The sequence below is a fragment of the Manis pentadactyla genome, chromosome 6 (genome assembly GCF_030020395.1).
Source record: "Manis pentadactyla isolate mManPen7 chromosome 6, mManPen7.hap1, whole genome shotgun sequence".
In the NCBI taxonomy this organism is placed as follows: Eukaryota; Metazoa; Chordata; class Mammalia; order Pholidota; family Manidae; genus Manis; species Manis pentadactyla.
The window spans coordinates 25,936,701-25,950,786 of record NC_080024.1 but is presented as its reverse complement, the minus strand read 5'-3'; the positions used below and the strand labels follow the sequence as shown (position 1 = coordinate 25,950,786).

Here is a 14,086-nt window from a genome sequence, read left to right as displayed (position 1 = left end):
AGAGAAAACAACTTTAAATATATGTGAAAAAGGAGATGAAACAAATCTATCCAGTAAGTCTAGCATTTATCAATAGGAATCCCTTATAGAAAAGAGGAAGGAAGAGCAAGAAGAAGAGGAAAATTTCTGAGTTTAAAAGGTATAATTTAAAATGGTCTTATTGCCAAATGAGATAAATGATAAAAATCCTTCATCTAGATACATCATTTTGAAATTGCACCAAACTCCTAAGAAAGAAACTCCTATCTTTATAAAAAGAAAGAGATAAAATCAAGATTACTAACAGAAGAATGAGAGCCTGATTGATATCAGACTTCTTGTTCATAATATTGAATGCTAACATGTGATAGAGCAAAATGGCATATCTAGTCACATTATCGATCAAGTATGAGTACTGTAGCAGACATGGTTTGAGACATGTAAGGACTCAAGTTTATCAATGACCTGCCACATATGAAAAAAATGCCTTTAGAAGAAACTTCAATAAACCAGAAAGGGAACACCACAAAAGATGACATGAGAGAGAAAGCACAGGGAGAGGGAAATGCAGCCTAGAAGGAAGGCTGGCAAACTATGTCGCATGGGCCATTTCCTTGTGCTACACTGACAGAGCACATCAGAGCTGTGATAGAAACTGTATGAAAGACTGTATATATGGGTAATGGAGACTCTGTGGTCTCCAAAACCTGAAAATATTTACTATCTGCCCCTTTATAGAAAAAGTGTTCTGACCCTCCTACCAGAAAGAAATCAGGTTGCAGAAGACTAAAGCCCCTAAACCTTGACACTCAGGTTATTTGCCCTTGAAAACAGGAGTTGGGAAAACATGGGACTACGGTGGTTCAGGTAACAGAATTTCATTCAATAGGGAAATACACTTCGATAAGCAAAATTGTAATGTTGTTTGATACGGGTTTACTTTTCTGAACAAACTTAAACAAAACACGGATTACTTAATTTTAATTACAGGACAGAATACAAACATTACAAGCCTCGACAATTTAGAAACAGTGTTTGTGAGGGGGTGTATACTGATGTAGGGAATGAGGGTTCTTGCTACAGGAAAAAGGAACAAGAACAATGCGAATAGAGAAGGTAAGGAAGAATCTAGTGTTAACGGACTTGAATTGGAGATGTCAGTATGAATTTATGATGTTTAAAAAATATATTTCTTAATTATGTCCAATAAAAGGATATAAAAGCAATGGCACCACAGTAACAATTACCTTACTCAGTGCCCAGATCTTGCTTTCTGAATTTCATCTTTGGAGAAATGCCTTATTACTGTCCTGGGAAAGGAAGGCACAGGTGAGCTTTGAACACCAAGTGGTACCAGCAAGCAAAGATGTGCTCAACGACTGTGAGGTCACCCAAGGATGTGGATGTGGGAGCTGCCCAGAGGGGTCCCACTGGAAAAACTGTTTTTATTTTACTCAGATATCTTATATTTGTACATATTTATCAACTCCTTGTAGCTGTGGCTGTTATGCAATATAAAAGTAAAATAAATTTACAAATAAACAAGTAATTTTATAAAGTCAAATATGATCAAGTGAACTGTAAAAAAAACCTGCAGATGAACATGAGGATAGTGTTAATGTGCTAAATTCCTCACTTTTTATTGTCATAAGTCAATAGATATTGTCAAAAGTTAAGAAATTGAATTATTATACATAACTACAATGGTAATCAGAAGAATTTGTAGAAAACAGCAATTATTAAAATGGTTTTCACTGGGATGTGAGATTGGGGATGGGTTTAGGAAGGAAGACTTTCATTTTATTTTGGCCCCTTTGTTTGACTTGATTTTTGACCCTGTGCAGGTACTAGTTTAAGTAAAAAATAATGAATTCACCACTCATGCAAAAATATACATGGCATACCTACTCTATGGTAAGTAGTTTTCAAGGTGCTTGGTACATAGAGGACAAACCAAAGTCCTAATACTTTCAGACTTTAAACTCTTGTGGGAGAAAACAGAAAACAACCAACCTTGGTATTATTGACAGTTTGAGCCAGACAGTTCTTTGTTGCAGGGGGTTGACCACCGTAGGATATTTGGCACTATCCCTGGTCTCTACCCAGTAGATGTCAGTAGTTCTTGCCCAGTTTTGATCATCGAAAATGTCTCCAGACATTGCCAAATGTGCCCTGGCAAAGGAGGCCAACTCCCCATGGTTAAGAACCACTGGTACAGGGTGGAAGACTTGGCTTTGGGGCCAGACAGCCTTGGGTTTCACTTTAAGCTCCAGTCACTATTAGCTATTTATCTTTGGGAAATATACTTAACTTCCCTAAACCTTATCTTCCACTTCAGAGAAATGGGGATTGAAATAAAAAAACTACTCCTCAGGGTTATTCTTTCTCTCTCCTCCTCGTCATCTTCTTGTTTTTGTTCTTGTTCTTCTTTTGAAGTGTATGTACTTGACACATAATATGCACTAAATAAATAACAGCTGTTATTTTAATTATAATTGTAGTTCTGATGGTGAAGAGAGGAGTACGGTGTGTGCTAAGGGTAGTGAAGGATAAGGAGAAGTCAGTGTAAGTCTTACATGCTTGGGTGAGGGGCCTGCTTATGCTCCTGATCAGCACTCTCCAATGGGACTAACTGATAATTGAAATGTACTAGGATATATAACATTCTGTAAAAAAATATAGCTATGGAGCACTTGAAATACACTTAGTAGGACTAAGAAACTGACATTTTAATCATTTTTTTGTTTTAATTAATTTGAATTTAAATCGTTGCATGTGACTAACTGCTACCATGTTTACTGGACAGCACAGCTCAAGAGAGCAAACCAGAGCAACTGAAGGGAAAAAATGGCAACAAAGAACGGTGTGTGTCACTGTTTGTCTGGGAGATGAACAGAGTGATGGTGTTTGGGGCAGGGAGACATCTAAGAGCATTTCAGTAACTCTGGCATGTTATAATCAGAGACTGGATGAAGTTGGTGGAAGGAGAATTTGGGGAAGAGGTGGGCCACCACAAAGGCAATATCCCCACTGGACCCATTCCTACTGGTGTCTGCCTTGAGACACCTAAATCAACCCTAACCCTACTTGGTGACCTCTGAGGTCAACATTTTCTTTACATATGTGACTTTTCAGTTTCTACATCTGAATTCATGACCAGGATTCCACAGCTTCCAATCAAAATTCTTTATAAGCTCTTATAATCACCTTAAAAATAGGTAAGTCGAGACACAATGCCTGCTTTTAAAAAATGTTTCTCCGTAAGTCCAATTTTCTAAAGCTTTAATCATTTTCCTTGTCACTCTGGATTCCTTCTGAGTTATTTACCACTTGCTTAAAGTTCTCTGGAACTTGGAACTGAGCAATGGATTCTTAACCAATCTATTTCTCTGTCAAATGCTTTTTAAATCAGTAAGATTATATTCTTTGTGACATATTTAGTCTTATCTCCTTTTCAAATTGAAAAGTTTAAAAACATTTCAGTAATAACTTTTATTTGTACTCGTATGTATTGAGCTCCACACCACATTACTCCAGGACTCTGAAGGGCAGGAGTCTTTGGTAGATAGGACTATACTGGAGGTAAGGACTGCCTTGGAATGGGTTCTTTATTTGAACAATCAAATCAGTGCATTAAAAAGTTCCATATTTAGGACAAAACAGTCATTTATCTGCTTTGGGGGCATAGTAGCAGAAAGAAAAAGCTTTGAAGTCAGAATAAGGATAAGGGCTCCTGGTTGACCATTTTTGAGGGACTTGGGTAGGTCATTTGCAATATTCAAATTTCAATTTTCTCATCTGTAATAAATATAACAAGATCTGCCACTTCCATATCAGAGATTATTATGAGCTTTGGGTGTCGTATATTAGAAAATGCTTTGTATGACTTAAAAAGTGCTATAGAAATAATTTTTTCTTAAAGTCCAAATACTACTTCTTAACTGATTGTATTTCCAACAATTTTATAATCCAAAGTCTACCTCTGGGTGTTTTTGTGAGCGTAACATAGGAGCAGAACTAAAAGGGCATATACACATTAACCTATATATTACATTTATTACTTCCTTTTGATCTGTCAGACTATCTACCATCTTGCAGAGGACAAGTATAGTAGTCTGATCAAAGTCATATAACTTACTCAAGACCATGAGTTCTTGTACGATTTTTAAAATTTTTTATTCTTAGTTTTTGTATTTCCTCAAGTACCTGTGCAATTGTGGAAAGTCAGTCATTTCAGGATTTCTGTATCCACACTCACTGAAGGATAGATAGCCCAGTTATGTTTTTTTTTAACTCTATAATATCAAATTCATCTGCAGCTATGCTCAGAACCACACTAGCCATTTGCTCTTAATCACTGTGTGAAAATAATCCTTAATGCCTACATGTTGTATCTTATTCTGTATATACATAACTATGAAATATTAATCTTATCATGAGAAAATCCTACTATGGGTGAGAAAATATTTTTAAAGAAAACTAAGTGCATATATTGTTCACCTTGGATATAAAACATAAGATTCTTCCTGGAAAAAAGCATAATTTTTTAAGGCCCTGCCCATTGCAAAAAAATTTATTTTGGTTGTAATGTGTTAAATAGAGTAGTTTTGTTTTAACAATTGCCAGATGTGGATCAATGTACATCTGGCTGCAGTAAATGGTCATAATCCAGAGTCATTAACACCAGGACAGAACCTGAAGAAAGGTTAATTTGAACCATCTGAGGCAGACTCACATGGGATCCACAAAAAACGAGGATTGACTCGACCTTTTTTTGAAAGAAAGGGAGAAATTGTCAGGAAGACCAAAGATTATCATGTAGGGTTCTGAGATTCTTAACTATTGAATGAATGGTGTAAAGGGATAGACATAGTATTCAAATTCTAAAAATTTTGTCAATTTCAGAATGACTATGCAGAGAAGCCTAGTGCTATCCATTATAGAAAGTTATACACACACACACACACACACACACAGCACACTTATTAGCTTTAACTTGGCATATGCATCAAGGACATTTTCTGTGAGGAGAGCATAGGGAGTGCAAAGATGATGCCCGTGACACAGCTTCTCTCCTCAAGGACCTTTCCTAAGCATTCTCCTTGAAGAAATGTGCTTATCAATTGAGGCTGATTTCTGTTCATACGAAAACTAATTTAAAATTTTCCTAGAATTGCTAATTTAAAATTTCTAATGACACCACTCACATCTACTTGACTGTTTAAGTAAACACCAAATTACAAAATGATTCTGAAAAGGTCCAGAGATCGGGTCATGGAATGGCCTAGAGATAGAACCAGACCTTTAAGCAAAGGATAAATGCTAACAAGTATGAGGGCACTGCAGATGTTTGATATGCACTTAAGCCTTTTTTCCTTGATGGATAAGTATTTCATATTTATTTGATTTCTTATTTTTTAAGATATTTTATAGTTGCAAAGTGTGGTGTGGGAGGAATCAAACAGGTAAATGCTCTCAAGTTCCTGTAGCTTTTGGGGAAGGCTGAGAGGTAAAGCCTAGCAGTGGAGGCAGAAAGATAACACTGCTCCAGACAGTCTGTCAAGGCTTCCTGTGAACAGACCCCTCTGAACATTCTAATCATATACAAACACATGCATTCTTCCTTCAGAGGAATGCAGGTTGTAGCCACCAACCGAGACAGTCCACCAGAGAAATGATTTTATTGGAAAAAATGCATTCTTTTTTTAAATGCAGAAACTATCCATGATAGTCCACTGTGGCTTTAAGCAGAGCCCCCCAAGGTGTGTATTAGGATGTAGGTGACACAAACATGGGACATGGACACCCAGAAGCATTGCCGCTAAGTAGAGAGGAATGTGAAGGGCCTCATAAGCCAGGAGGCCAGAGAATTCAGCAGATTGGTAGGGTGCTGAACATCCAGGAAGGGGAGGTTAAAACGTCCAAAGAAATCATAAAGCAGGGAATGGAATTGGAGTTAAGAAACTGGCACAGTGTTATATGGAATCACATCCCCAAGCATGAGCCACAAGAATTTATTATCTGGCATAATAAGCGTTGTGCATGGGCAGAAAATATGAAATGCCAGTAACTCCTTAGGGCTGGCTTAGTGGGTCTTTCATAAAACAACTGGTTGGAACTGAAAAAGCTCAGAGGTATAGAGATGATTTTCTCTCACCATCAAAGAGGGGTAGAAGTATGTAGTTCTGCACCCCCAAGGGCTCACATTTGACTTCCTTGTAACAACTTCTCCAGTGATTTCTAAGTTTCTTTGCCTCGACACTTGCTATCTAACTTCCTGGGAACCAAGGCACGGTCTGTGGTCCAGCAGCATCATCAACAGAGAGCTTTGTTAAATGTGGATTTCAGGCCTCTCCTCAGACCTGCTGATTCTGAATCTACATTTTAGTAAGATTCCCAGTTGATTCATTTTTGCTTTAAAGTTGGAGAAGCTCTTATCACCTTATCACCTAGTCTCTGCATAGCTGCCTCAGCCACCTTTTAATTTTGTTTATCTACTGATTGCTTTCCCCTCTAGAAGGAAAGTTCCATTAGGTCAGGGGAAGGACATGAAATTGGTGTTCAATAAATATTCGCTGAAGGAATAAATGAATTTTCCTACAGTCTGAAATAAAGTCCGGCTGATATGTAGGGTCCCCCATATCCTACTTAACACTAAAAAAGATCTCACTCTCTTTTCTCCTCTTGCTTTTATCTACAGAGAAGATGAATTTTGCTTTCCAAGCCCAAACCTTGTCTGTGCTCTTTAACTCCTTTCCATTAGGATCTTGTTCTATCAATTTATCCTTCTTATTATACACATAGTACCCCTTTCTTTCTGACCCCTCCCTTTGGCTTAGGATATCCCATGTTAATAAGAGAAAAACCCTTATTGCTGTAGTTACCGCCCTTCTTGCCTTACCTGTAGTCTCTCTTTCCTTTTAAAACTGGACCTATAAAAGTGTTTTCCTATTGCTTTCAGATCCTTACTTATTCATTTCTCAATATCTTGCTTCTATCCCCAGAGTCTGACTTGTCTGGAGTCAGCCCCAGACTAAAAACTACTCCTAAAATTTGTGCAACTCTCTGAGTCTCCAGTCATTCCTTCATTTGTTAAATGGAGATAATAGAATCTACATCAGAATCACTGTGATAATTATTAAAGTGCCTGTCACAGAGGCTGGCACATGCAGGTGCTAACGGAATCTTAGATTCCCTTTAAAAGCTCAGGCCAATTTTGAAACCACCACATTGTATCTGACCAGAAATCTGGCAATATTGAATGCAATGACTCTGTTGTTAGGAAATACCCATTGGAAATAATTTCAAATACCTTATATGAGTAATGTACAAACTATTTCATTGTAGCAATATAATAGTGAAAAAATAGGAACAGTAAGGAATAAACATGTCCAACACCTACAGGATAGAACATTATGTAGGTGGCAAAATGTACGAGATGTTTAAGATACTCTGGGTGGAAAAAAAGCAGAATTCAAATTGCATAGTTCTGATCCTGATTACGTAAATTTAAAAGCAATAGATGAAAGAAAATAAGCTAAATGATTCATAAAGTGTTAACCACAATTTCTGAATTGTGTAATGGATGGCTATTATTTCCTTCCTTATACTCTTCTAAATTTTATAAAATGTGGATATACAGTTTTAATAACAGAAGACATTAGTGAAATAAATAATTCAGCAGTTTTTTATTTATTTTGATTTTTGTTTCTAGAGAATCTGAGTTTCAGCCTTGCTTTCTATTACTTGACTGTCCCTCCTTTTTATTGGCTTAAAAATAAAACTCTTTCTTTAACTTTGTCAATTCCTGACCTTCATTCGGCATCCTAAATGTGGGTGCTGCCAAAAATCTTCTCTCTGGTCCTCTTCTCATCTTTCTTGATAATGGCGTCCATGTCCCATATGCCTAATTTCTTCTCTTAGCTCTGAGTCTATGCGTTCTGCAGTCCACCTACAAATCCAGCCATCGTGGCCTAAACTTGCTCTTCACTTTTTTTTCACTCTCTCACTCATTCAGTTGGCATTTACTGACTGTCTACTACATCCTAGGCAGTCTGCTGGAGACCAGGAATACAATAAGAGCAAGAGGGCCTCTTTCCTCCAGCAGCTTTTAGCTACCTTTCTCCCCTATTTTTCCAGTTACAAAATCAAATGTTACAGTCACCACTGAGTCATTTTGCTTTTCATTCCTCCTACCAATCAAGCAGTTGCTGTAGTCAGTGAGTTTGAGCTCACAAACATCTTTCATTTTCGTGACCTCTTTTTTATGCCCCCTTTCAACACCCTTTTTGAGCCCTTTTTTCCCCTCAGATTATCCTATGACAGGTTCCACAGTGATGCTTTCTTTAACATGCTCTCACACACAACTGTCTCTCACCCAGAGCTATAAAATAAGTCATCTGAAACACAGTTTAGGCCATTGTGGGCTCCTACTGAAAATACAGCCAATAGCTTCCCATTGAATCTGAAAAATTTCCTAAATTTGGCATTTAAGATCCTTTTCCAATGCATTAGTTTGAACGAAAAGAAATTTTTATTTTGTAGTTCAAAAAGAGTAGGCAATTAGCCACTTCATATGGCACAACCTGATAGTATGCATACACCTTTCCATCCTTATCTTCTAAGGCTGCCTTTCTTCTGCCCTGCACTCTGGAATACAGATGAGATCAGTCTACACTTCCCATGCACGTTCACTTCCTTTGGTTCTTTTGCTCATGATGTTTGTTCTTCCTGGAGCTCCCCTTGAATAATTCCATTCATCCCTAAGTTCCACCTGAAAAGGCTCATCTGCCATGAAATATTTCCTGTTGAGTCCCTTCCCAATTTTTGGTAATCCTGCCCTGAGATGAAGTCCTATAAGAAATCATTCATGTGACTTTTATCATACCAATGAACCTTGGTGCTACTTGCTTGGTTTATTCTGCTGCACCCAGCTGAGCTCTGAGAGTGTTCCATTATATATACTTTTTGCAAATAGAGTATCTTCATACATGTTTGTGTAGTTGTTAGTGCCCTCAGTTATTTTTCTGGGTTAAGTAAGATGTATTTAAGTTCTAATGGGTATTTTCACATTGTATAGGACACTGTTCCCTGCTTGTTTATTTCAGCCACTTGAAACTTCTCCCATTATGTCGATTTTTAAAAACTTTTGCAAGACACAGCATCAGTCATGCCAGTTAGCACCTGAATTTTCTTAGATTACGCAATTCAGTAATACGACACCATCCTAATGAAAAAAGGGATGCTTTATGAATTCATTTGTTTTAAAACTTCCTAATTTACCCCTGACATTTCTCCTAAAAGAATAAACTTCTTCAGATTCAATATAAAATATACATTAAAATATAAGATACACCAGAATTTGACTATGACAGTTGCAAATTAGAAGATATAGTTACTCCTACCTTATGTATAATGAAAATAAGAATCTACAAGCATACCATTTTAACCTTATTTCAATAAAATATATATCATGTGCATAAAAAAGACACTAAAACAATGAATATAAACATAAAAAACCTACATGAAAAAAATGTAGTATGTTGTAATTAATATAAAGGACTGTGGCCAGATTTGTTCCGACTGACCAATTGAAATCTCAGTTCATTCATCTGTAAAATGGAGACCATACCCACATCTCAAGACTGTAGGGTAACTTAAAGTAAGATAATGTACATTAAGGGCTTAGAATATTCTCTGGTACATAGTTAGTAACAAAAACCTATAGCTTTATTAATAAAAATAAATGACAACAAGAAAGAATAGCATCCTCTAAAGCTATTATGATTCTAGAAATTTCTTTACACATTATAAATAAGTACCCTTATGCGTGTGTGTATATATATATGTATGAAATGATACCACACTTAATAGTTCATAATGAGCAACAAAGCATTTATGAAAACTATGACATCATTTCTAGTATTACAGTGAAAGAAAGAGAGAGAGAGAGAGAGAGGCCTCCTCCCCTCTGCTGCAGCAAAATCTTGGCTGAAGACATGAAGACCAATAAACAATGTCAAGACTGGGAGTAGCAGTTAGGAAGCATCCATAAAACAAAACTCATGCTGCAGTTTGGCATCTTTCCCCTAGTTGATGAAAGTGAAAAGGGACATTTCAAAAATTCTTTCCATCTTAACCTAAAACTGGAAAAATCCTTTTCCATATAGCCTGGAGGAATTTCTACACATGGTTTGCCTGATTTTCTACCCAATAATAATTATCTAGTTAATCATTATTAATTAGAAATATATAGTGTATATGTTGAGTAACTTTTTTTAAAAAGTACCAAATGTCTGTTTTATAAGTGTGTAATCTCATGAAAAGTAAGAACAAAAAAGTTATTGGGGAAAATGCTGATGAATTCATTCATCTATCAAATAATTAAATAAATATTTACTGAATGCCTACTGTGGTCCAGGCACTATTCTATGTTCTGAATACATGAGTGAGAAAAATCAGTAAAGGAATTAACTAACATGAAGATGACATTGATTAGAAAATCCGTGATTCTGATCCCTGACCCTCTAAGAGTTTAATAGTTGAATTCTGATTTAATGATGTAACAGACTATTTGAATAAATTCTGGTTTATTACGCAAAATCTGTCGACAGACCCCTGGGCAAATTGTAAAATGGTCCTAGAAAATTTAGGTACCGAGAGGCTTTTGGTAAGGTATTAAGTCATTTTTTCCAGTACCCAGATAAACTGCCACAGAACTGATTAGTTCCTATTGACAAGATACTGAATATATCTTTTTTTTTTTAGTGGCTAAATAATAACTTCATTCTTTTCCAACTCCTGTAAATACCCCAAAGTTCAAAATTAATATAATGAGTTGCTAAATGATCCTGAAGATTAGGAAACAGATTCTCACATATGTAACATGTGGATTAAGTCAGGTGTGAAAATATCAGAATTTTTTTTACCAAATATGAAATGTATCACTTACTCTGAGTGAAACCTAAAGGGAGAATCTTCCCAAGGGCTTTAGAATATCCAAGTGGAATATAAAGTCCTATTTGGAGATTTCATATATGATTCCACTGAGTAATTTCTGAGGAAAAAATGCAATATATTTCATGTATCTCTGAGACTAGTTAACTAGATTTTGTTCAGTATCTGAAATAATGCAATTTCCTTTTTTAGAACACACTGGCTTATTTTAATGAATTCATACTCCTGTTCAAAAATATGTACTGCTTCCTACACTCGGGAAGGGTGGTGCCAGTGGCATCTGCCCTTCCCTCTCTCCCACAGTAACTACCCACAGCAGTAAGGCTCTTAATAAGTGCTTGTGGAATGAATAAATTAAGGTTCTCATAATTACACACTGCGGACAAAATTAAACAAGGACCACGCATTCGTCTCCTTCAACTGCTACAAATATTCACATTCACAGGTGCACACTCAATACTTTTGATATTTCAGGATCAGTTGTTGGACATTGGCCATTTTTAAAGTACATTTAGAAAAAAACTAACCTTAACTGCATACAATATTTTGGACCTATAGTCATGAGGGGAATGCTGTCTGAATGCCAAGGAAAGATAAAAGATGTTATTGATGTTCTCAGCAAGGAAAAAACTGTCTTTCATTATTTTAAAGGCAAATTACAAATACAGGTTTTATTGACATATGTATATACTGAAGTCAAAGGTAATGTAAAAGAATTAAAGAAACGGCAATACCCGGGATTGCCATCTCCAAGTAACAGACATCCTGATGCTGTATTTGAAAATTAATATTTTTCATGTAAGGCATATGGCCCAGGATCAATGGATTCAACTGCTTTCATGGCAAGATGAAGGACTACTTTCTTATACTGTCAGTGCTGAATAAAGCATATGTAAACCAGTTGTTTGTTTGTTTTTTTAAACTAACCTTGGCCTTTAAATATATCCTGTGCTAAAGACTAAAGCTTCAGTGAAGAAGTTACAATTTTTTATTTACAAAACCTGACAATACTGAGTCATGGCTGGGCTTTCGTCTCTAGGGCTCATTCTGCCTGGGTAGGGCAAGCCATTTCACTTAGCCATTTTAAAATATCACTTCCTAGCAGGATTCCCTAAGATAAAATCATTACTTAGTACATGTCTCTTAAATTCAAATGGTTGAATTTTCATTATGATACAGAATTTTCAACATATTTTTAACTGTGACAATGATAAAAATGCAAAAATAAGCCAAGCATATTGATGTTTGCTAACAACTTGCAGCACAGGCAAAAAACATAATTCTTTAGACATCTTTTGAGGAAAACAGCCTTGGATAATGGCATTCTTTGCATAGGAAATCGTACATACTATGGACAATTATCAACACAGACTTAACGATAAAAGACCAGCGACAGAAAGATGGACTTAAATAAAAACATTTGAAATCCTCCCTGGTTTTTCCTCATTTAAACAACCAAACAAAACATGTGGTACCTTTTAATTTTCTGAATGAGTAGTTCCCAGTCAGCTTCCTCGGTTAGAGACAAGCTGAAGAATCTAAACAAATCAAAATCTAAACCAAAACAAAACAAAACAATACATATATAGATTTGTTAACTAAATATTGAAAATTGTAACTCACCAATAAGCAAATGCATTCTTTCTATCCAGATAATAAATCTATGTCTTCAGGTCTGTAGCACAAAAAAACGCAGTACTTGAATTTTTAGGAAGCTCAGTAATGAATTTTAAAGCATTTCACTTCAAGATCACATAAGGTAGGTCCTTTGAAAAATGTTTAAATAGAACAAAACAAAAATGTTAAAGCCCCAATCCATTACCAGCGCTTATGCAGCGATACCCAAGTCTAGCCTTTGAGGACTGCTGCAGAATCCTTCTCCCAGAGCATTATCTCTGCTGGTTCTCTAGCTCCAGACAGACGCAGTCTGCAAGCCACCAGCTCCTGTCTGTGTGTGTCGGGGAAAAGGAAGCTGCAAATTAGAAAAAGTCCCCACAGTGGCGAAAAGGAAAATAAGGCGAGTGGGAGAGGGAGAGAGCTCACTAGCCTCAGAATTTTTGAGAATGATGACAAGCCACCCGGCTCCGCCATCATTCACTGACAGAAGATGCAGCCCCTAGCTTAGGATTTAGCGGTTTGCAATAGGGGCTTCTGGTATCAAATGCCTGACAGGCATTTTAATTGCCTCCATCCAAGTGTGTCCCCAGGAGTCGAGTCTATAAGCCTATGAATGTCATCATCTAGTCTCCTTTGTGTTAATGCCAGATACGCACGCACACACTCACACACACACAAACACACACACACACACACACACACACACACACACACACACACACACACACACACACACAGGGCTTAAACAGAGTTTGCCAGCATACAGGATTACAAATAAGTTAGGGTACACAAACTGGACATGACTAAATGACAGCTTATGGGAATTATTACTATCTGCATTAATAACATCAGAGATTTCTTTGATGTTTTATCATTGGCAAATAACTACATATTTTTAAAACTGAGCATCTCCCATATTGCCTTTTTTATATTCTAAAATAAACAACTGTGCTCATTAGAGACGTCTGTAGATTTACGTATATTTTCTGGTGGAAAATTCAATCCCTTTGTAACTGTGATAATTACATACTCGGCAATATTTTTCTTACAAGGGAGAATGCAGCAAGAAACAAAGAAGATTAGGAAACCAAGGTTAATGTGTCATTTCTCTAGGTAATCTATTTTATTCCGTTTATATACAAAAGCAAAAAGAGGTGGCAACCAGCTCAAGCACTGGGACTTTACACTCCCGGAGGGCCAAAGGCAGGGAATTGAATCTCTGGTATAATCAGTACCCCTTCATGTTAGCAGCTGAAATTAGCAGTTGGAATATCCCTGTTATACAGTGCCCCTTATGCAGCGAGGGTAAGTGTAGAATGACTCCCTGCATTTATTTCCTGGACAAAAAGTTTGGGGAAAATGTCAACAAATAAGTCAATTTTTACAGCATTGTCAGCAGCCTGCATCAGTGAATGGAACAAAATTCAAGTGTACCAAAAGGGCTGGCTGTGAAGAAGGCTGCTGGGAGGGAGCATCACCATGGTTACTAGAAACAGAAAGTACAGGAGAAAAATAAGGTGATGATAGAGAAGAG

At 36.7% G+C, this 14,086-nt stretch overlaps 1 long non-coding RNA gene across 2 annotated transcripts in view; it reads right to left on the bottom strand.

Annotated features, from left to right (window-relative positions):
• LOC130684052 (uncharacterized) overlaps positions 1-12,834 on the bottom strand; it is a 62,146-nt gene extending 49,312 nt beyond the window's left edge. Inside the window, exons 1-2 of one of the 2 annotated variants that reach the window (XR_008998180.1) lie at positions 12,758-12,834; positions 12,411-12,473 (exon numbers count right to left, since the gene is read on the bottom strand). This is a non-coding gene — a long non-coding RNA (uncharacterized LOC130684052). Of the gene's footprint in view, positions 1-10,930; positions 11,011-12,410; positions 12,474-12,757 lie in introns of those variants that run through there. The other variant, XR_008998181.1, reaches the window with a different exon arrangement.
• Between the last annotated feature and the right edge of the window lie 1,252 nt (positions 12,835-14,086).